The sequence below is a fragment of the Apostichopus japonicus genome, chromosome 17 (assembly GCF_037975245.1).
Source record: "Apostichopus japonicus isolate 1M-3 chromosome 17, ASM3797524v1, whole genome shotgun sequence".
NCBI lineage: Eukaryota > Metazoa > Echinodermata > Holothuroidea > Aspidochirotida > Stichopodidae > Apostichopus > Apostichopus japonicus.
This window is the reverse complement of record NC_092577.1, coordinates 22,775,270-22,793,259: the sequence shown is the minus strand read 5'-3', so window position 1 is coordinate 22,793,259 and position 17,990 is coordinate 22,775,270. Positions and strand designations below refer to the sequence as shown.

Below are 17,990 nucleotides of genomic sequence, written 5' to 3'. Positions count from 1 at the left end.
ATCTATATTTCACATATATATGTATTAAATTCTAATATATAAAAACATTCGAGTTATTTATTAATATATTCGATTTTCAAATCGCTTTCCTTGTGGCAAGACAGTGTTCTAATTAGGAAAAGGAAGGCCTACGGCACCCAGTATTCCCAGGCGGTCACCCATCCAAGTACTGACTGCGCTCTACGTTGCTTGACTTCGGTGATCGGACGAGAACCGGTATAGTCAACGTGATATGGCCGTTTACATAAGAGGTCAATGTAGGCCATTTCACTTTCTCATCGTCGTGGCAACATAGTGTTATCAATTAGGAAAGTAAAAGCCTACGGCACCCAGTATTCCCAGGCGGTCACCCATCCAAGTACTGACTGCGCTCTACGTTGCTTGACTTCGGTGATCGAACGAGAACCGGTATAGTCAACGTGATATGGCCGTAGACATAAGAAGAGGTCAATGGAGGCCATTTCAATTTCTCATCGTCGTGGCAACATAGTGTTATCAATTGTGAAAATAAAAGCCTACGGCACCCAGTATTCCCAGGCGGTCACCCACCTTAGTACTGACTGCGCTCTACGTTACTTGACTTACCTGATCGGACGAGAACCGGTATATTGAACGTGAGATGTGGCCGTAGACATTACAAGAGGTGAAATGCAGGCTAGTTGTTTGGTAGGTTATGATGAGTGGATTTAATGTATATATTATACATGAATGTATTTAATATATATTAAGTTAATCTATATTTCACATATATATGTATTAAATTCTAATATATAAAAACAATCGAGTTATTTATTAATATATTCGATTTTCAAATCGCTTTCCTTGTGGCAAGACAGTGTTCTAATTAGAAAAAGAAAGGCCTACGGCACCCAGTATTCCCAGGCGGTCACCCATCCAAGTACTGACTGCGCTCTACGTTGCTTGACTTCGGTGATCGGACGAGAACCGGTATCGTCAACGTGATATGGCCGTAGACATAACAAGAGGTCAATGTAGGCCATTTCAATTTCTCATCGTCGTGGCAACATAGTGTTATCAATTAGGAAAATAAAAGCCTACGGCACCCAGTATTCCCAGGCGGTCACCCATCCAAGTACTGACTGCGCTCTACGTTGCTTGACTTCGGTGATCGGACGAGCACCGGTATCGTCAACGTGATGTGGCCGTAGACATTACAAGAGGTGAAATGCAGACTACTTGTGTGGTAGGTTATGATGAGTTGATTTAATATATGTATTATACATGAATGGATTTAATATATATAATGTTAATCTATATTTTACATATATATGTATAAAATTCTAATACATAAAAACAAAGTAGTTATTTATAAATATATTCGATTTTCAAATCGCTTTCCTTGTGGCAAGACAATGTAGGCCATTTCAATTTCTCATCGTCGTGGCAACATAGTGTTATCAATTGGGAAAATAAAAGCCTACGGCACCCAGTACTGACTGCGCTCTACGTTGCTTGACTTCGGTGATCGGACGAGAACCGGTATCGTCAACGTGATGTGGCCGTAGACATAACAAGAGGTGAAATGCAGACTACTTGTGTGGTAGGTTATGATGAGTTGATTTAATATATATATTATACATGAATGGATTTAATATATATTATGTTAATCTATATTTTACATATATATGTATAAAATTCTAATACATAAAAACAAAGTAGTTATTTATAAATATATTCGATTTTCAAATCGCTTTCCTTGTGACAAGAGGTCAATGTAGGCCATTTCAATTTCTCATCGTCGTGGCAACATAGTGTTATCAATTAGGAAAATAAAAGCCTACGGCACCCAGTATTCCCAGGCGGTCACCCATCCAAGTACTGACTGCGCTCTACGTTGCTTGACTTCGGTGATCGGACGAGAACCGGTATAGTCAACGTGATATGGCCGTAGACATAACAAGAGGTCAATGTAGGCCATTTCAATTTTTCATCGTCGTGGCAACATAGTGTTATCAATTAGGAAAATAAAAGCCTACGGCACCCAGTATTCCCAGGGGGTCACCCATCCAAGTACTGACTGCGCTCTACGTTGCTTGACTTCGGTGATCGGACGAGAACCGGTATAGTCAACGTGATATGGCCGTAGACATAACAAGAGGTCAATGTAGGCCATTTCAATTTCTCATCGTCGTGGCAACATAGTGTTATCAATTGTGAAAATAAAAGCCTACGGCACCCAGTATTCCCAGGCGGTCACCCACCTTAGTACTGACTGCGCTCTACGTTGCTTGACTTCGGTGATCGGACGAGAACCGGTATAGTCAACGTGATATGGCCGTTTACATAAGAGGTCAATGTAGGCCATTTCACTTTCTCATCGTCGTGGCAACATAGTGTTATCAATTAGGAAAGTAAAAGCCTACGGCACCCAGTATTCCCAGGCGGTCACCCATCCAAGTACTGACTGCGCTCTACGTTGCTTGACTTCGGTGATCGAACGAGAACCGGTATAGTCAACGTGATATGGCCGTAGACATAAGAAGAGGTCAATGGAGGCCATTTCAATTTCTCATCGTCGTGGCAACATAGTGTTATCAATTGTGAAAATAAAAGCCTACGGCACCCAGTATTCCCAGGCGGTCACCCACCTTAGTACTGACTGCGCTCTACGTTACTTGACTTACCTGATCGGACGAGAACCGGTATATTGAACTTGAGATGTGGCCGTAGACATTACAAGAGGTGAAATGCAGGCTAGTTGTTTGGTAGGTTATGATGAGTGGATTTAATGTATATATTATACATGAATGTATTTAATATATATTAAGTTAATCTATATTTCACATATATATGTATTAAATTCTAATATATAAAAACAATCGAGTTATTTATTAATATATTCGATTTTCAAATCGCTTTCCTTGTGGCAAGACAGTGTTCTAATTAGAAAAAGAAAGGCCTACGGCACCCAGTATTCCCAGGCGGTCACCCATCCAAGTACTGACTGCGCTCTACGTTGCTTGACTTCGGTGATCGGACGAGAACCGGTATAGTCAACGTGATATGGCCGTAGACATAACAAGAGGTCAATGTAGGCCATTTCACTTTCTCATCGTCGTGGCAACATAGTGTTATCAATTGGGAAAATAAAAGCCTACGGCACCCAGTACTGACTGCGCTCTACGTTGCTTGACTTCGGTGATCGGACGAGCACCGGTATCGTCAACGTGATGTGGCCGTAGACATAACAAGAGCTGAAATGCAGACTACTTGTGTGGTAGGTTATGATGAGTTGATTTAATATATATATTATACATGAATGGATTTAATATATATTATGTTAATCTATATTTTACATATATATGTATAAAATTCTAATACATAAAAACAAAGTAGTTATTTATAAATATATTCGATTTTCAAATCGCTTTCCTTGTGGCAAGACAATGTAGGCCATTTCAATTTCTCATCGTCGTGGCAACATAGTGTTATCAATTGGGAAAATAAAAGCCTACGGCACCCAGTACTGACTGCGCTCTACGTTGCTTGACTTCGGTGATCGGACGAGAACCGGTATCGTCAACGTGATGTGGCCGTAGACATAACAAGAGCTGAAATGCAGACTACTTGTGTGGTAGGTTATGATGAGTTGATTTAATATATATATTATACATGAATGGATTTAATATATATTATGTTAATCTATATTTTACATATATATGTATAAAATTCTAATACATAAAAACAAAGTAGTTATTTATAAATATATTCGATTTTCAAATCGCTTTCCTTGTGACAAGAGGTCAATGTAGGCCATTTCAATTTCTCATCGTCGTGGCAACATAGTGTTATCAATTAGGAAAATAAAAGCCTACGGCACCCAGTATTCCCAGGCGGTCACCCATCCAAGTACTGACTGCGCTCTACGTTGCTTGACTTCGGTGATCGGACGAGCACCGGTATCGTCAACGTGATGTGGCCGTAGACATTACAAGAGGTGAAATGCAGACTACTTGTGTGGTAGGTTATGATGAGTTGATTTAATATATATATTATACATGAATGGATTTAATATATATAATGTTAATCTATATTTTACATATATATGTATAAAATTCTAATACATAAAAACAAAGTAGTTATTTATAAATATATTCGATTTTCAAATCGCTTTCCTTGTGGCAAGACAATGTAGGCCATTTCAATTTCTCATCGTCGTGGCAACATAGTGTTATCAATTGGGAAAATAAAAGCCTACGGCACCCAGTACTGACTGCGCTCTACGTTGCTTGACTTCGGTGATCGGACGAGAACCGGTATCGTCAACGTGATGTGGCCGTAGACATAACAAGAGGTGAAATGCAGACTACTTGTGTGGTAGGTTATGATGAGTTGATTTAATATATATATTATACATGAATGGATTTAATATATATTATGTTAATCTATATTTTACATATATATGTATAAAATTCTAATACATAAAAACAAAGTAGTTATTTATAAATATATTCGATTTTCAAATCGCTTTCCTTGTGACAAGAGGTCAATGTAGGCCATTTCAATTTCTCATCGTCGTGGCAACATAGTGTTATCAATTAGGAAAATAAAAGCCTACGGCACCCAGTATTCCCAGGCGGTCACCCATCCAAGTACTGACTGCGCTCTACGTTGCTTGACTTCGGTGATCGGACGAGAACCGGTATAGTCAACGTGATATGGCCGTAGACATAACAAGAGGTCAATGTAGGCCATTTCAATTTTTCATCGTCGTGGCAACATAGTGTTATCAATTAGGAAAATAAAAGCCTACGGCACCCAGTATTCCCAGGGGGTCACCCATCCAAGTACTGACTGCGCTCTACGTTGCTTGACTTCGGTGATCGGACGAGAACCGGTATAGTCAACGTGATATGGCCGTAGACATAACAAGAGGTCAATGTAGGCCATTTCAATTTCTCATCGTCGTGGCAACATAGTGTTATCAATTAGGAAAATAAAAGCCTACGACACCCAGTATTCCCAGGCGGTCATCCATCCAAGTACTGACTGCGCTCTTCGTTGCTTGACTTCGGTGATCGGACGAGAACCGGTATAGTCAACGTGATATGGCCGTAGACATAACAAGAGGTCAATGTAGGCCATTTCAATTTTTCATCGTCGTGGCAACATAGTGTTATCAATTGTGAAAATAAAAGCCTACGGCACCCAGTATTCCCAGGCGGTCACCCACCTTAGTACTGACTGCGCTCTACGTTGCTTGACTTACCTGATCGGACGAGAACCGGTATATTGAACGTGATGTTGCCGTAGACATTACAAGAGGTGAAATGCAGGCTAGTTGTTTGGTAGGTTATGATGAGTGTATTTAATGTATATATTATACATGAATGTATTTAATATATATTAAGTTAATCTATATTTCACATATATATGTATTAAATTCTAATATATAAAAACAATCGAGTTATTTATTAATATATTCGATTTTCAAATCGCTTTCCTTGTGGCAAGACAGTGTTCTAATTAGGAAAAGGAAGGCCTACGGCACCCAGTATTCCCAGGCGGTCACCCATCCAAGTACTGACTGCGCTCTACGTTGCTTGACTTCGGTGATCGGACGAGAACCGGTATAGTCAACGTGATATGGCCGTTTACATAAGAGGTCAATGTAGGCCATTTCACTTTCTCATCGTCGTGGCAACATAGTGTTATCAATTGTGAAAATAAAAGCCTACGGCACCCAGTATTCCCAGGCGGTCACCCACCTTAGTACTGACTGCGCTCTACGTTGCTTGACTTACCTGATCGGACGAGAACCGGTATATTGAACGTGATGTGGCCGTAGACATTACAAGAGGTGAAATGCAGGCTAGTTGTTTGGTAGGTTATGATGAGTGTATTTAATGTATATATTATACATGAATGTATTTAATATATATTAAGTTAATCTATATTTCACATATATATGTATTAAATTCTAATATATAAAAACAATCGAGTTATTTATTAATATATTCGATTTTCAAATCGCTTTCCTTGTGGCAAGACAGTGTTCTAATTAGGAAAAGTAAGGCCTACGGCACCCAGTATTCCCAGGCGGTCACCCATCCAAGTACTGACTGCGCTCTACGTTGCTTGACTTCGGTGATCGGACGAGAACCGGTATAGTCAACGTGATATGGCCGTTTACATAAGAGGTCAATGTAGGCCATTTCACTTTCTCATCGTCGTGGCAACATAGTGTTATCAATTAGGAAAGTAAAAGCCTACGGCACCCAGTATTCCCAGGCGGTCACCCATCCAAGTACTGACTGCGCTCTACGTTACTTGACTTACCTGATCGGACGAGAACCGGTATATTGAACGTGAGATGTGGCCGTAGACATTACAAGAGGTGAAATGCAGGCTAGTTGTTTGGTAGGTTATGATGAGTGGATTTAATGTATATATTATACATGAATGTATTTAATATATATTAAGTTAATCTATATTTCACATATATATGTATTAAATTCTAATATATAAAAACAATCGAGTTATTTATTAATATATTCGATTTTCAAATCGCTTTCCTTGTGGCAAGACAGTGTTCTAATTAGAAAAAGAAAGGCCTACGGCACCCAGTATTCCCAGGCGGTCACCCATCCAAGTACTGACTGCGCTCTACGTTGCTTGACTTCGGTGATCGGACGAGAACCGGTATAGTCAACCTGATATGGCCGTAGACATAAGAAGAGGTCAATGTAGGCCATTTCACTTTCTCATCGTCGTGGCAACATAGTGTTATCAACTGGGAAAATAAAAGCCTACGGCACCCAGTACTGACTGCGCTCTACGTTGCTTGACTTCGGTGATCGGACGAGAACCGGTATCGTCAACGTGATATGGCCGTAGACATAACAAGAGGTCAATGTAGGCCATTTCAATTTCTCATCGTCGTGGCAACATAGTGTTATCAATTAGGAAAATAAAAGCCTACGGCACCCAGTATTCCCAGGCGGTCACCCATCCAAGTACTGACTGCGCTCTACGTTGCTTGACTTCGGTGATCGGACGAGAACCGGTATAGTCAACGTGATATGGCCGTTTACATAAGAGGTCAATGTAGGCCATTTCACTTTCTCATCGTCGTGGCAACATAGTGTTATCAATTGTGAAAATAAAAGCCTACGGCACCCAGTATTCCCAGGCGGTCACCCACCTTAGTACTGACTGCGCTCTACGTTGCTTGACTTACCTGATCGGACGAGAACCGGTATATTGAACGTGATGTGGCCGTAGACATTACAAGAGGTGAAATGCAGGCTAGTTGTTTGGTAGGTTATGATGAGTGGATTTAATGTATATATTATACATGAATGTATTTAATATATATTAAGTTAATCTATATTTCACATATATATGTATTAAATTCTAATATATAAAAACAATCGAGTTATTTATTAATATATTCGATTTTCAAATCGCTTTCCTTGTGGCAAGACAGTGTTCTAATTAGGAAAAGTAAGGCCTACGGCACCCAGTATTCCCAGGCGGTCACCCATCCAAGTACTGACTGCGCTCTACGTTGCTTGACTTCGGTGATCGGACGAGAACCGGTATAGTCAACGTGATATGGCCGTTTACATAAGAGGTCAATGTAGGCCATTTCACTTTCTCATCGTCGTGGCAACATAGTGTTATCAATTAGGAAAGTAAAAGCCTACGGCACCCAGTATTCCCAGGCGGTCACCCATCCAAGTACTGACTGCGCTCTACGTTACTTGACTTACCTGATCGGACGAGAACCGGTATATTGAACGTGAGATGTGGCCGTAGACATTACAAGAGGTGAAATGCAGGCTAGTTGTTTGGTAGGTTATGATGAGTGGATTTAATGTATATATTATACATGAATGTATTTAATATATATTAAGTTAATCTATATTTCACATATATATGTATTAAATTCTAATATATAAAAACAATCGAGTTATTTATTAATATATTCGATTTTCAAATCGCTTTCCTTGTGGCAAGACAGTGTTCTAATTAGAAAAAGAAAGGCCTACGGCACCCAGTATTCCCAGGCGGTCACCCATCCAAGTACTGACTGCGCTCTACGTTGCTTGACTTCGGTGATCGGACGAGAACCGGTATAGTCAACCTGATATGGCCGTAGACATAAGAAGAGGTCAATGTAGGCCATTTCACTTTCTCATCGTCGTGGCAACATAGTGTTATCAATTGGGAAAATAAAAGCCTACGGCACCCAGTACTGACTGCGCTCTACGTTGCTTGACTTCGGTGATCGGACGAGAACCGGTATCGTCAACGTGATATGGCCGTAGACATAACAAGAGGTCAATGTAGGCCATTTCAATTTCTCATCGTCGTGGCAACATAGTGTTATCAATTAGGAAAATAAAAGCCTACGGCACCCAGTATTCCCAGGCGGTCACCCATCCAAGTACTGACTGCGCTCTACGTTGCTTGACTTCGGTGATCGGACGAGAACCGGTATAGTCAACGTGATATGGCCGTAGACATAAGAAGAGGTCAATGGAGGCCATTTCAATTTCTCATCGTCGTGGCAACATAGTGTTATCAATTGTGAAAATAAAAGCCTACGGCACCCAGTATTCCCAGGCGGTCACCCACCTTAGTACTGACTGCGCTCTACGTTGCTTGACTTACCTGATCGGACGAGAACCGGTATATTGAACGTGATGTGGCCGTAGACATTACAAGAGGTGAAATGCAGGCTAGTTGTTTGGTAGGTTATGATGAGTGGATTTAATGTATATATTATACATGAATGTATTTAATATATATTAAGTTAATCTATATTTCACATATATATGTATTAAATTCTAATATATAAAAACAATCGAGTTATTTATTAATATATTCGATTTTCAAATCGCTTTCCTTGTGGCAAGACAGTGTTCTAATTAGAAAAAGAAAGGCCTACGGCACCCAGTATTCCCAGGCGGTCACCCATCCAAGTACTGACTGCGCTCTACGTTGCTTGACTTCGGTGATCGGACGAGAACCGGTATAGTCAACGTGATATGGCCGTAGACATAACAAGAGGTCAATGTAGGCCATTTCACTTTCTCATCGTCGTGGCAACATAGTGTTATCAATTGGGAAAATAAAAGCCTACGGCACCCAGCTCTGACTGCGCTCTACGTTGCTTGACTTCGGTGATCGGACGAGAACCGGTATCGTCAACGTGATATGGCCGTAGACATAACAAGAGGTCAATGTAGGCCATTTCAATTTCTCATCGTCGTGGCAACATAGTGTTATCAATTAGGAAAATAAAAGCCTACGGCACCCAGTATTCCCAGGCGGTCACCCATCCAAGTACTGACTGCGCTCTACGTTGCTTGACTTCGGTGATCGGACGAGCACCGGTATCGTCAACGTGATGTGGCCGTAGACATTACAAGAGCTGAAATGCAGACTACTTGTGTGGTAGGTTATGATGAGTTGATTTAATATATATATTATACATGAATGGATTTAATATATATTATGTTAATCTATATTTTACATATATATGTATAAAATTCTAATACATAAAAACAAAGTAGTTATTTATAAATATATTCGATTTTCAAATCGCTTTCCGTGTGGCAAGACAATGTAGGCCATTTCAATTTCTCATCGTCGTGGCAACATAGTGTTATCACTTGGGAAAATAAAAGCCTACGGCACCCAGTACTGACTGCGCTCTACGTTGCTTGACTTCGGTGATCGGACGAGAACCGGTATCGTCAACGTGATGTGGCCGTAGACATAACAAGAGGTGAAAGGCAGACTACTTGTGTGGTAGGTTATGATGAGTTGATTTAATATATATATTATACATGAATGTATTTAATATATATTAAGTTAATCTATATTTCACATATATATGTATTAAATTCTAATATATAAAAACAATCGAGTTATTTATTAATATATTCGATTTTCAAATCGCTTTCCTTGTGGCAAGACAGTGTTCTAATTAGAAAAAGAAAGGCCTACGGCACCCAGTATTCTCAGGCGGTCACCCATCCAAGTACTGACTGCGCTCTACGTTGCTTGACTTCGGTGATCGGACGAGAACCGGTATAGTCAACGTGATATGGCCGTTTACATAAGAGGTCAATGTAGGCCATTTCACTTTCTCATCGTCGTGGCAACATAGTGTTATCAATTAGGAAAATAAAAGCCTACGGCACCCAGTATTCCCAGGCGGTCACCCATCCAAGTACTGACTGCGCTCTACGTTGCTTGACTTCGGTGATCGGACGTGAACCGGTATAGTCAACGTGATATGGCCGTAGACATAACAAGAGGTCAATGTAGGCCATTTCAATTTTTCATCGTCGTGGCAACATAGTGTTATCAATTAGGAAAATAAAAGCCTACGGCACCCAGTATTCCCAGGCGGTCACCCACCTTAGTACTGACTGCGCTCTACGTTGCTTGACTTACCTGATCGGACGAGAACCGGTATATTGAACGTGATGTGGCCGTAGACATTACAAGAGGTGAAATGCAGGCTAGTTGTTTGGTAGGTTATGATGAGTGGATTTATTGTATATATTATACATGAATGTATTTAATATATATTAGGTTAATCTATATTTCACATATATATGTATTAAATTCTAATATATAAAAACAATCGAGTTATTTATTAATATATTCGATTTTCAAATCGCTTTCCTTGTGGCAAGACAGTGTTCTTATTAGGAAAAGGAAGGCCTACGGCACCCAGTATTCCCAGGCGGTCACCCATCCAAGTACTGACTGCGCTCTACGTTGCTTGACTTCGGTGATCGGACGAGAACCGGTATAGTCAACGTGATATGGCCGTTTACATAAGAGGTCAATGTAGGCCATTTCACTTTCTCATCGTCGTGGCAACATAGTGTTATCAATTAGGAAAGTAAAAGCCTACGGCACCCAGTATTCCTAGGCGGTCACCCATCCAAGTACTGACTGCGCTCTACGTTGCTTGACTTCGGTGATCGGACGAGAACCGGTATAGTCAACGTGATATTGCCGTAGACATAAGAAGAGGTCAATGGAGGCCATTTCAATTTCTCATCGTCGTGGCAACATAGTGTTATCAATTGTGAAAATAAAAGCCTACGGCACCCAGTATTCCCAGGCGGTCACCCACCTTAGTACTGACTGCGCTCTACGTTACTTGACTTACCTGATCGGACGAGAACCGGTATATTGAACGTGAGATGTGGCCGTAGACATTACAAGAGGTGAAATGCAGGGTAGTTGTTTGGTAGGTTATGATGAGTGGATTTAATGTATATATTATACATGAATGTATTTAATATATATTAAGTTAATCTATATTTCACATATATATGTATTAAATTCTAATATATAAAAACAATCGAGTTATTTATTAATATATTCGATTTTCAAATCGCTTTCCTTGTGGCAAGACAGTGTTCTAATTAGAAAAAGAAAGGCCTACGGCACCCAGTATTCCCAGGCGGTCATCCATCCAAGTACTGACTGCGCTCTACGTTGCTTGACTTCGGTGATCGGACGAGAACCGGTATAGTCAACGTGTTATGGCCGTAGACATAACAAGAGGTCAATGTAGGCCATTTCACTTTCTCATCGTCGTGGCAACATAGTGTTATCAATTGGGAAAATAAAAGCCTACGGCACCCAGTACTGACTGCGCTCTACGTTGCTTGACTTCGGTGATCGGACGAGAACCGGTATCGTCAACGTGATATGGCCGTAGACATAACAAGAGGTCAATGTAGGCCATTTCAATTTCTCATCGTCGTGGCAACATAGTGTTATCAATTAGGAAAATAAAAGCCTACGGCACCTAGTATTCCCAGGCGGTCACCCATCCAAGTACTGACTGCGCTCTACGTTGCTTGACTTCGGTGATCGGACGAGCACCGGTATCGTCAACGTGATGTGGCCGTAGACATAACAAGAGCTGAAATGCAGACTACTTGTGTGGTAGGTTATGATGAGTTGATTTAATATATATATTATACATGAATGGATTTAATATATATTATGTTAATCTATATTTTACATATATATGTATAAAATTCCAATACATAAAAACAAAGTAGTTATTTATAAATATATTCGATTTTCAAATCGCTTTCCTTGTGGCAAGACAATGTAGGCCATTTCAATTTCTCATCGTCGTGGCAACATAGTGTTATCAATTGGGAAAATAAAAGCCTACGGCACCCAGTACTGACTGCGCTCTACGTTGCTTGACTTCGGTGATCGGACGAGAACCGGTATCGTCAACGTGATGTGGCCGTAGACATAACAAGAGGTGAAATGCAGACTACTTGTGTGGTAGGTTATGATGAGTTGATTTAATATATATATTATACATGAATGGATTTAATATATATTATGTTAATCTATATTTTACATATATATGTATAAAATTCTAATACATAAAAACAAAGTAGTTATTTATAAATATATTCGATTTTCAAATCGCTTTCCTTGTGACAAGAGGTCAATGTAGGCCATTTCAATTTCTCATCGTCGTGGCAACATAGTGTTATCAATTAGGAAAATAAAAGCCTACGGCACCCAGTATTCCCAGGCGGTCACCCATCCAAGTACTGACTGCGCTCTACGTTGCTTGACTTCGGTGATCGGACGAGAACCGGTATCGTCAACGTGATATGGCCGTAGACATAACAAGAGGTCAATGTAGGCCATTTCAATTTCTCATCGTCGTGGCAACATAGTGTTATCAATTAGGAAAATAAAAGCCTACGGCACCCAGTATTCCCAGGCGGTCACCCATCCAAGTACTGACTGCGCTCTACGTTGCTTGACTTCGGTGATCGGACGAGCACCGGTATCGTCAACGTGATGTGGCCGTAGACATTACAAGAGGTGAAATGCAGACTACTTGTGTGGTAGGTTATGATGAGTTGATTTAATATATATATTATACATGAATGGATTTAATATATATAATGTTAATCTATATTTTACATATATATGTATAAAATTCTAATACATAAAAACAAAGTAGTTATTTATAAATATATTGGATTTTCAAATCGCTTTCCTTGTGGCAAGACAATGCAGGCCATTTCAATTTCTCATCGTCGTGGCAACATAGTGTTATCAATTAGGAAAATAACAGCCTACGACACCCAGTATTCCCAGGCGGTCACCCATCCAAGTACTGACTGCGCTCTACGTTGCTTGACTTCGGTGATCGGACGAGAACCGGTATAGTCAACGTGATATGGCCGTAGACATAACAAGAGGTCAATGTAGGCCATTTCAATTTTTCATCGTCGTGGCAACATAGTGTTATCAATTAGGAAAATAAAAGCCTACGGCACCCAGTATTCCCAGGCGGTCACCCATCCAAGTACTGACTGCGCTCTACGTTGCTTGACTTCGGTGATCGGACGAGAACCGGTATAGTCAACGTGATATGGCCGTAGACATAAGAAGAGGTAAATGGAGGCCATTTCAATTTCTCATCGTCGTGGCAACATAGTGTTATCAATTGTGAAAATAAAAGCCTACGGCACCCAGTATTCCCAGGCGGTCACTCACCTTAGTACTGACTGCGCTCTACGTTACTTGACTTACCTGATCGGACGAGAACCGGTATATTGAACGTGAGATGTGGCCGTAGACATTACAAGAGGTGAAATGCAGGCTAGTTGTTTGGTAGGTTATAATGAGTGGATTTAATGTATATATTATACATGAATGTATTTAATATATATTAAGTTAATCTATATTTCACATATATATGTATTAAATTCTAATATATAAAAACAATCGAGTTATTTATTAATATATTCGATTTTCAAATCGCTTTCCTTGTGGCAAGACAGTGTTCTAATTAGAAAAAGAAAGGCCTGCGGCACCCAGTATTCCCAGGCGGTCACCCATCCAAGTACTGACTGCGCTCTACGTTGCTTGACTTCGGTGATCGGACGAGAACCGGTATAGTCAACGTGATATGGCCGTAGACATAACAAGAGGTCAATGTAGGCCATTTCAATTTCTCATCGTCGTGGCAACATAGTGTTATCAATTAGGAAAATAACAGCCTACGACACCCAGTATTCCCAGGCGGTCACCCATCCAAGTACTGACTGCGCTCTACGTTGCTTGACTTCGGTGATCGGACGAGAACCGGTATAGTCAACGTGATATGGCCGTAGACATAACAAGAGGTCAATGTAGGCCATTTCAATTTTTCATCGTCGTGGCAACATAGTGTTATCAATTAGGAAAATAAAAGCCTACGGCACCCGGTATTCCCAGGCGGTCACCCATCCAAGTACTGACTGCGCTCTACGTTGCTTGACTTCGGTGATCGGACGAGAACCGGTATATTGAACGTGATGTGGCCGTAGACATTACAAGAGGTGAAATGCAGGCTAGTTGTTTGGTAGGTTATGATGAGTGGATTTAATGTATATATTATACATGAATGTATTTAATATATATTAAGTTAATCTATATTTCACATATATATGTATTAAATTCTAATATATAAAAACAATCGAGTTATTTATTAATATATTCGATTTTCAAATCGCTTTCCTTGTGGCAAGACAGTGTTCTAATTAGGAAAAGGAAGGCCTACGGCACCCAGTATTCCCAGGCGGTCACCCATCCAAGTACTGACTGCGCTCTACGTTGCTTGACTTCGGTGATCGGACGAGAACCGGTATAGTCAACGTGATATGGCCGTTTACATAAGAGGTCAATGTAGGCCATTTCACTTTCTCATCGTCGTGGCAACATAGTGTTATCAATTAGGAAAATAAAAGCCTACGGCACCCAGTATTCCCAGGCGGTCACCCATCCAAGTACTGACTGCGCTCTACGTTGCTTGACTTCGGTGATCGGACGAGAACCGGTATAGTCAACGTGATATGGCCGTAGACATAACAAGAGGTCAATGTAGGCCATTTCAATTTTTAATCGTCGTGGCAACATAGTGTTATCAATTAGGAAAATAAAAGCCTACGGCACCCAGTATTCCCAGGCGGTCACCCACCTTAGTACTGACTGCGCTCTACATTGCTTGACTTACCTGATCGGACGAGAACCGGTATATTGAACGTGATGTGGCCGTAGACATTACAAGAGGTGAAATGCAGGCTAGTTGTTTGGTAGGTTATGATGAGTGGATTTAATGTATATATTATACATGAATGTATTTAATATATATTAAGTTAATCTATATTTCACATATATATGTATTAAATTCTAATATATAAAAACAATCGAGTTATTTATTAATATATTCGATTTTCAAATCGCTTTCCTTGTGGCAAGACAGTGTTCTAATTAGGAAAAGGAAGGCCTACGGCACCCAGTATTCCCAGGCGGTCACCCATCCAAGTACTGACTGCGCTCTACGTTGCTTGACTTCGGTGATCGGACGAGAACCGGTATAGTCAACGTGATATGGCCGTTTACATAAGAGGTCAATGTAGGCCATTTCAATTTCTCATCGTCGTGGCAACATAGTGTTATCAATTAGGAAAGTAAAAGCCTACGGCACCCAGTATTCCTAGGCGGTCACCCATCCAAGTACTGACTGCGCTCTACGTTGCTTGACTTCGGTGATCGGACGAGAACCGGTATAGCCAACGTGATATGGCCGTAGACATAACAAGAGGTCAATGGAGGCCATTTCAATTTCTCATCGTCGTGGCAACATAGTGTTATCAATTGTGAAAATAAAAGCCTACGGCACCCAGTATTCCCAGGCGGTCACCCACCTTAGTACTGACTGCGCTCTACGTTACTTGACTTACCTGATCGGACGAGAACCGGTATATTGAACGTGAGATGTGGCCGTAGACATTACAAGAGGTGAAATGCAGGCTAGTTGTTTGGTAGGTTATGATGAGTGGATTTAATGTATATATTATACATGAATGTATTTAATATATATTAAGTTAATCTATATTTCACATATATATGTATTAAATTCTAATATATAAAAACAATCGAGTTATTTATTAATATATTCGATTTTCAAATCGCTTTCCTTGTGGCAAGACAGTGTTCTAATTAGAAAAAGAAAGGCCTACGGCACCCAGTATTCCCAGGCGGTCACCCATCCAAGTACTGACTGCGCTCTACGTTGCTTGACTTCGGTGATCGGACGAGAACCGGTATAGTCAACGTGATATGGCCGTAGACACAACAAGAGGTCAATGTAGGTCATTTCAATTTCTCATCGTCGTGGCAACATAGTGTTATCAATTATGAAAATAACAGCCTACGACACCCAGTATTCCCAGGCGGTCACCCATCCAAGTACTGACTGCGCTCTACGTTGCTTGACTTCGATGATCGGACGAGAACCGGTATAGTCAACGTGATATGGCCGTAGACATAACAAGAGGTCAATGTAGGCCATTTCAATTTTTCATCGTCGTGGCAACATAGTGTTATCAATTAGGAAAATAAAAGCCTACGGCACCCAGTATTCCCAGGCGGTCACCCACCTTAGTACTGACTGCGCTCTACGTTGCTTGACTTACCTGATCGGACGAGAACCGGTATATTGAACGTGATGTGGCCGTAGACATTACAAGAGGTGAAATGCAGGCTAGTTGTTTGGTAGGTTATGATGAGTGGATTTAATGTATATATTATACATGAATGTATTTAATATATATTAAGTTAATCTATATTTCACATATATATGTATTAAATTCTAATATATAAAAACAATCGAGTTATTTATTAATATATTCGATTTTCAAATCGCTTTCCTTGTGGCAAGACAGTGTTCTAATTAGGAAAAGGAAGGCCTACGGCACCCAGTATTCCCAGGCGGTCACCCATCCAAGTACTGACTGCGCTCTACGTTGCTTGACTTCGGTGATCGGACGAGAACCGGTATAGTCAACGTGATATGGCCGTTTACATAAGAGGTCAATGTAGGCCATTTCACTTTCTCATCGTCGTGGCAACATAGTGTTATCAATTAGGAAAATAAAAGCCTACGGCACCCAGTATTCCCAGGCGGTCACCCATCCAAGTACTGACTGCGCTCTACGTTGCTTGACTTCGGTGATCGGACGTGAACCGGTATAGTCAACGTGATATGGCCGTAGACATAACAAGAGGTCAATGTAGGCCATTTCAATTTTTCATCGTCGTGGCAACATAGTGTTATCAATTAGGAAAATAAAAGCCTACGGCACCCAGTATTCCCAGGCGGTCACCCACCTTAGTACTGACTGCGCTCTACGTTGCTTGACTTACCTGATCGGACGAGAACCGGTATATTGAACGTGATGTGGCCGTAGACATTACAAGAGGTGAAATGCAGGCTAGTTGTTTGGTAGGTTATGATGAGTGGATTTATTGTATATATTATACATGAATGTATTTAATATATATTAGGTTAATCTATATTTCACATATATATGTATTAAATTCTAATATATAAAAACAATCGAGTTATTTATTAATATATTCGATTTTCAAATCGCTTTCCTTGTGGCAAGACAGTGTTCTTATTAGGAAAAGGAAGGCCTACGGCACCCAGTATTCCCAGGCGGTCACCCATCCAAGTACTGACTGCGCTCTACGTTGCTTGACTTCGGTGATCGGACGAGAACCGGTATAGTCAACGTGATATGGCCGTTTACATAAGAGGTCAATGTAGGCCATTTCACTTTCTCATCGTCGTGGCAACATAGTGTTATCAATTAGGAAAGTAAAAGCCTACGGCACCCAGTATTCCTAGGCGGTCACCCATCCAAGTACTGACTGCGCTCTACGTTGCTTGACTTCGGTGATCGGACGAGAACCGGTATAGTCAACGTGATATGGCCGTAGACATAAGAAGAGGTCAATGGAGGCCATTTCAATTTCTCATCGTCGTGGCAACATAGTGTTATCAATTGTGAAAATAAAAGCCTACGGCACCCAGTATTCCCAGGCGGTCACCCACCTTAGTACTGACTGCGCTCTACGTTACTTGACTTACCTGATCGGACGAGAAC

At 40.7% G+C, this 17,990-nt stretch overlaps 33 non-coding genes and 22 pseudogenes across 33 annotated transcripts; all 55 read right to left on the bottom strand.

Moving 5' to 3' along the window:
- Nucleotides 1-125: 125 nt before the first annotated feature.
- On the bottom strand, nt 126-244 carry LOC139956047 (5S ribosomal RNA). The gene has a single exon (XR_011789271.1). It is a non-coding gene; the product is annotated as a 5S ribosomal RNA (ribosomal RNA).
- A 73-nt stretch (nt 245-317) lies between these two features.
- LOC139955067 (5S ribosomal RNA) lies at nt 318-436 on the bottom strand. Its single transcript, XR_011788319.1, has one exon. It is a non-coding gene; the product is annotated as a 5S ribosomal RNA (ribosomal RNA).
- A 421-nt stretch (nt 437-857) lies between these two features.
- Nucleotides 858-976, bottom strand: LOC139955060 (5S ribosomal RNA). The gene has a single exon (XR_011788312.1). It is a non-coding gene; the product is annotated as a 5S ribosomal RNA (ribosomal RNA).
- A 76-nt stretch (nt 977-1,052) lies between these two features.
- LOC139956880 (5S ribosomal RNA) lies at nt 1,053-1,171 on the bottom strand (annotated as a pseudogene).
- Nucleotides 1,172-1,795: 624 nt separating this feature from the next.
- LOC139956965 (5S ribosomal RNA) lies at nt 1,796-1,914 on the bottom strand. Its single transcript, XR_011789432.1, has one exon. It is a non-coding gene; the product is annotated as a 5S ribosomal RNA (ribosomal RNA).
- A 76-nt stretch (nt 1,915-1,990) lies between these two features.
- Nucleotides 1,991-2,109, bottom strand: LOC139955023 (5S ribosomal RNA). The gene has a single exon (XR_011788277.1). It is a non-coding gene; the product is annotated as a 5S ribosomal RNA (ribosomal RNA).
- Nucleotides 2,110-2,185: 76 nt separating this feature from the next.
- On the bottom strand, nt 2,186-2,304 carry LOC139956738 (5S ribosomal RNA; annotated as a pseudogene).
- Nucleotides 2,305-2,377: 73 nt separating this feature from the next.
- On the bottom strand, nt 2,378-2,496 carry LOC139955066 (5S ribosomal RNA). The gene has a single exon (XR_011788318.1). It is a non-coding gene; the product is annotated as a 5S ribosomal RNA (ribosomal RNA).
- A 421-nt stretch (nt 2,497-2,917) lies between these two features.
- Nucleotides 2,918-3,036, bottom strand: LOC139958074 (5S ribosomal RNA). The gene has a single exon (XR_011789724.1). It is a non-coding gene; the product is annotated as a 5S ribosomal RNA (ribosomal RNA).
- A 793-nt stretch (nt 3,037-3,829) lies between these two features.
- LOC139956879 (5S ribosomal RNA) lies at nt 3,830-3,948 on the bottom strand (annotated as a pseudogene).
- Nucleotides 3,949-4,572: 624 nt separating this feature from the next.
- On the bottom strand, nt 4,573-4,691 carry LOC139956954 (5S ribosomal RNA). The gene has a single exon (XR_011789431.1). It is a non-coding gene; the product is annotated as a 5S ribosomal RNA (ribosomal RNA).
- A 76-nt stretch (nt 4,692-4,767) lies between these two features.
- Nucleotides 4,768-4,886, bottom strand: LOC139955022 (5S ribosomal RNA). The gene has a single exon (XR_011788276.1). It is a non-coding gene; the product is annotated as a 5S ribosomal RNA (ribosomal RNA).
- A 76-nt stretch (nt 4,887-4,962) lies between these two features.
- LOC139956709 (5S ribosomal RNA) lies at nt 4,963-5,081 on the bottom strand (annotated as a pseudogene).
- Nucleotides 5,082-5,157: 76 nt separating this feature from the next.
- LOC139957711 (5S ribosomal RNA) lies at nt 5,158-5,276 on the bottom strand (annotated as a pseudogene).
- A 224-nt stretch (nt 5,277-5,500) lies between these two features.
- LOC139956046 (5S ribosomal RNA) lies at nt 5,501-5,619 on the bottom strand. The gene has a single exon (XR_011789270.1). It is a non-coding gene; the product is annotated as a 5S ribosomal RNA (ribosomal RNA).
- Nucleotides 5,620-5,692: 73 nt separating this feature from the next.
- On the bottom strand, nt 5,693-5,811 carry LOC139957546 (5S ribosomal RNA; annotated as a pseudogene).
- Nucleotides 5,812-6,035: 224 nt separating this feature from the next.
- LOC139956045 (5S ribosomal RNA) lies at nt 6,036-6,154 on the bottom strand. The gene has a single exon (XR_011789269.1). It is a non-coding gene; the product is annotated as a 5S ribosomal RNA (ribosomal RNA).
- A 73-nt stretch (nt 6,155-6,227) lies between these two features.
- Nucleotides 6,228-6,348, bottom strand: LOC139957781 (5S ribosomal RNA; annotated as a pseudogene).
- A 224-nt stretch (nt 6,349-6,572) lies between these two features.
- Nucleotides 6,573-6,691, bottom strand: LOC139955888 (5S ribosomal RNA). Its single transcript, XR_011789115.1, has one exon. It is a non-coding gene; the product is annotated as a 5S ribosomal RNA (ribosomal RNA).
- A 245-nt stretch (nt 6,692-6,936) lies between these two features.
- On the bottom strand, nt 6,937-7,055 carry LOC139956202 (5S ribosomal RNA; annotated as a pseudogene).
- Nucleotides 7,056-7,128: 73 nt separating this feature from the next.
- LOC139957545 (5S ribosomal RNA) lies at nt 7,129-7,247 on the bottom strand (annotated as a pseudogene).
- A 224-nt stretch (nt 7,248-7,471) lies between these two features.
- On the bottom strand, nt 7,472-7,590 carry LOC139956044 (5S ribosomal RNA). Its single transcript, XR_011789268.1, has one exon. It is a non-coding gene; the product is annotated as a 5S ribosomal RNA (ribosomal RNA).
- A 73-nt stretch (nt 7,591-7,663) lies between these two features.
- LOC139957779 (5S ribosomal RNA) lies at nt 7,664-7,784 on the bottom strand (annotated as a pseudogene).
- Nucleotides 7,785-8,008: 224 nt separating this feature from the next.
- On the bottom strand, nt 8,009-8,127 carry LOC139955887 (5S ribosomal RNA). The gene has a single exon (XR_011789114.1). It is a non-coding gene; the product is annotated as a 5S ribosomal RNA (ribosomal RNA).
- A 245-nt stretch (nt 8,128-8,372) lies between these two features.
- Nucleotides 8,373-8,491, bottom strand: LOC139956942 (5S ribosomal RNA). Its single transcript, XR_011789430.1, has one exon. It is a non-coding gene; the product is annotated as a 5S ribosomal RNA (ribosomal RNA).
- Nucleotides 8,492-8,567: 76 nt separating this feature from the next.
- On the bottom strand, nt 8,568-8,686 carry LOC139957544 (5S ribosomal RNA; annotated as a pseudogene).
- A 224-nt stretch (nt 8,687-8,910) lies between these two features.
- On the bottom strand, nt 8,911-9,029 carry LOC139958062 (5S ribosomal RNA). Its single transcript, XR_011789713.1, has one exon. It is a non-coding gene; the product is annotated as a 5S ribosomal RNA (ribosomal RNA).
- A 245-nt stretch (nt 9,030-9,274) lies between these two features.
- LOC139956878 (5S ribosomal RNA) lies at nt 9,275-9,393 on the bottom strand (annotated as a pseudogene).
- Nucleotides 9,394-9,974: 581 nt separating this feature from the next.
- On the bottom strand, nt 9,975-10,093 carry LOC139956550 (5S ribosomal RNA; annotated as a pseudogene).
- Nucleotides 10,094-10,166: 73 nt separating this feature from the next.
- On the bottom strand, nt 10,167-10,285 carry LOC139955103 (5S ribosomal RNA). The gene has a single exon (XR_011788356.1). It is a non-coding gene; the product is annotated as a 5S ribosomal RNA (ribosomal RNA).
- A 76-nt stretch (nt 10,286-10,361) lies between these two features.
- Nucleotides 10,362-10,480, bottom strand: LOC139957543 (5S ribosomal RNA; annotated as a pseudogene).
- A 224-nt stretch (nt 10,481-10,704) lies between these two features.
- On the bottom strand, nt 10,705-10,823 carry LOC139956042 (5S ribosomal RNA). The gene has a single exon (XR_011789266.1). It is a non-coding gene; the product is annotated as a 5S ribosomal RNA (ribosomal RNA).
- A 73-nt stretch (nt 10,824-10,896) lies between these two features.
- Nucleotides 10,897-11,015, bottom strand: LOC139955928 (5S ribosomal RNA). Its single transcript, XR_011789154.1, has one exon. It is a non-coding gene; the product is annotated as a 5S ribosomal RNA (ribosomal RNA).
- Nucleotides 11,016-11,436: 421 nt separating this feature from the next.
- LOC139956695 (5S ribosomal RNA) lies at nt 11,437-11,555 on the bottom strand (annotated as a pseudogene).
- A 245-nt stretch (nt 11,556-11,800) lies between these two features.
- Nucleotides 11,801-11,919, bottom strand: LOC139956759 (5S ribosomal RNA; annotated as a pseudogene).
- A 624-nt stretch (nt 11,920-12,543) lies between these two features.
- LOC139955117 (5S ribosomal RNA) lies at nt 12,544-12,662 on the bottom strand. Its single transcript, XR_011788370.1, has one exon. It is a non-coding gene; the product is annotated as a 5S ribosomal RNA (ribosomal RNA).
- A 76-nt stretch (nt 12,663-12,738) lies between these two features.
- LOC139956877 (5S ribosomal RNA) lies at nt 12,739-12,857 on the bottom strand (annotated as a pseudogene).
- A 264-nt stretch (nt 12,858-13,121) lies between these two features.
- On the bottom strand, nt 13,122-13,240 carry LOC139955180 (5S ribosomal RNA). Its single transcript, XR_011788430.1, has one exon. It is a non-coding gene; the product is annotated as a 5S ribosomal RNA (ribosomal RNA).
- Nucleotides 13,241-13,316: 76 nt separating this feature from the next.
- On the bottom strand, nt 13,317-13,435 carry LOC139956931 (5S ribosomal RNA). Its single transcript, XR_011789428.1, has one exon. It is a non-coding gene; the product is annotated as a 5S ribosomal RNA (ribosomal RNA).
- A 421-nt stretch (nt 13,436-13,856) lies between these two features.
- On the bottom strand, nt 13,857-13,975 carry LOC139955599 (5S ribosomal RNA). Its single transcript, XR_011788835.1, has one exon. It is a non-coding gene; the product is annotated as a 5S ribosomal RNA (ribosomal RNA).
- Nucleotides 13,976-14,051: 76 nt separating this feature from the next.
- LOC139955179 (5S ribosomal RNA) lies at nt 14,052-14,170 on the bottom strand. The gene has a single exon (XR_011788429.1). It is a non-coding gene; the product is annotated as a 5S ribosomal RNA (ribosomal RNA).
- Nucleotides 14,171-14,246: 76 nt separating this feature from the next.
- On the bottom strand, nt 14,247-14,365 carry LOC139956788 (5S ribosomal RNA; annotated as a pseudogene).
- A 224-nt stretch (nt 14,366-14,589) lies between these two features.
- LOC139956041 (5S ribosomal RNA) lies at nt 14,590-14,708 on the bottom strand. Its single transcript, XR_011789265.1, has one exon. It is a non-coding gene; the product is annotated as a 5S ribosomal RNA (ribosomal RNA).
- Nucleotides 14,709-14,781: 73 nt separating this feature from the next.
- On the bottom strand, nt 14,782-14,900 carry LOC139956918 (5S ribosomal RNA). Its single transcript, XR_011789426.1, has one exon. It is a non-coding gene; the product is annotated as a 5S ribosomal RNA (ribosomal RNA).
- A 76-nt stretch (nt 14,901-14,976) lies between these two features.
- LOC139957701 (5S ribosomal RNA) lies at nt 14,977-15,095 on the bottom strand (annotated as a pseudogene).
- Nucleotides 15,096-15,319: 224 nt separating this feature from the next.
- Nucleotides 15,320-15,438, bottom strand: LOC139956040 (5S ribosomal RNA). The gene has a single exon (XR_011789264.1). It is a non-coding gene; the product is annotated as a 5S ribosomal RNA (ribosomal RNA).
- Nucleotides 15,439-15,511: 73 nt separating this feature from the next.
- LOC139955261 (5S ribosomal RNA) lies at nt 15,512-15,630 on the bottom strand. The gene has a single exon (XR_011788507.1). It is a non-coding gene; the product is annotated as a 5S ribosomal RNA (ribosomal RNA).
- Nucleotides 15,631-16,051: 421 nt separating this feature from the next.
- On the bottom strand, nt 16,052-16,170 carry LOC139958049 (5S ribosomal RNA). Its single transcript, XR_011789701.1, has one exon. It is a non-coding gene; the product is annotated as a 5S ribosomal RNA (ribosomal RNA).
- Nucleotides 16,171-16,246: 76 nt separating this feature from the next.
- LOC139956121 (5S ribosomal RNA) lies at nt 16,247-16,365 on the bottom strand (annotated as a pseudogene).
- Nucleotides 16,366-16,441: 76 nt separating this feature from the next.
- LOC139957542 (5S ribosomal RNA) lies at nt 16,442-16,560 on the bottom strand (annotated as a pseudogene).
- Nucleotides 16,561-16,784: 224 nt separating this feature from the next.
- Nucleotides 16,785-16,903, bottom strand: LOC139956039 (5S ribosomal RNA). Its single transcript, XR_011789263.1, has one exon. It is a non-coding gene; the product is annotated as a 5S ribosomal RNA (ribosomal RNA).
- A 73-nt stretch (nt 16,904-16,976) lies between these two features.
- Nucleotides 16,977-17,095, bottom strand: LOC139955101 (5S ribosomal RNA). Its single transcript, XR_011788354.1, has one exon. It is a non-coding gene; the product is annotated as a 5S ribosomal RNA (ribosomal RNA).
- Nucleotides 17,096-17,171: 76 nt separating this feature from the next.
- On the bottom strand, nt 17,172-17,290 carry LOC139957540 (5S ribosomal RNA; annotated as a pseudogene).
- A 224-nt stretch (nt 17,291-17,514) lies between these two features.
- On the bottom strand, nt 17,515-17,633 carry LOC139956038 (5S ribosomal RNA). Its single transcript, XR_011789262.1, has one exon. It is a non-coding gene; the product is annotated as a 5S ribosomal RNA (ribosomal RNA).
- A 73-nt stretch (nt 17,634-17,706) lies between these two features.
- Nucleotides 17,707-17,825, bottom strand: LOC139955258 (5S ribosomal RNA). Its single transcript, XR_011788504.1, has one exon. It is a non-coding gene; the product is annotated as a 5S ribosomal RNA (ribosomal RNA).
- Nucleotides 17,826-17,990: the final 165 nt, after the last annotated feature.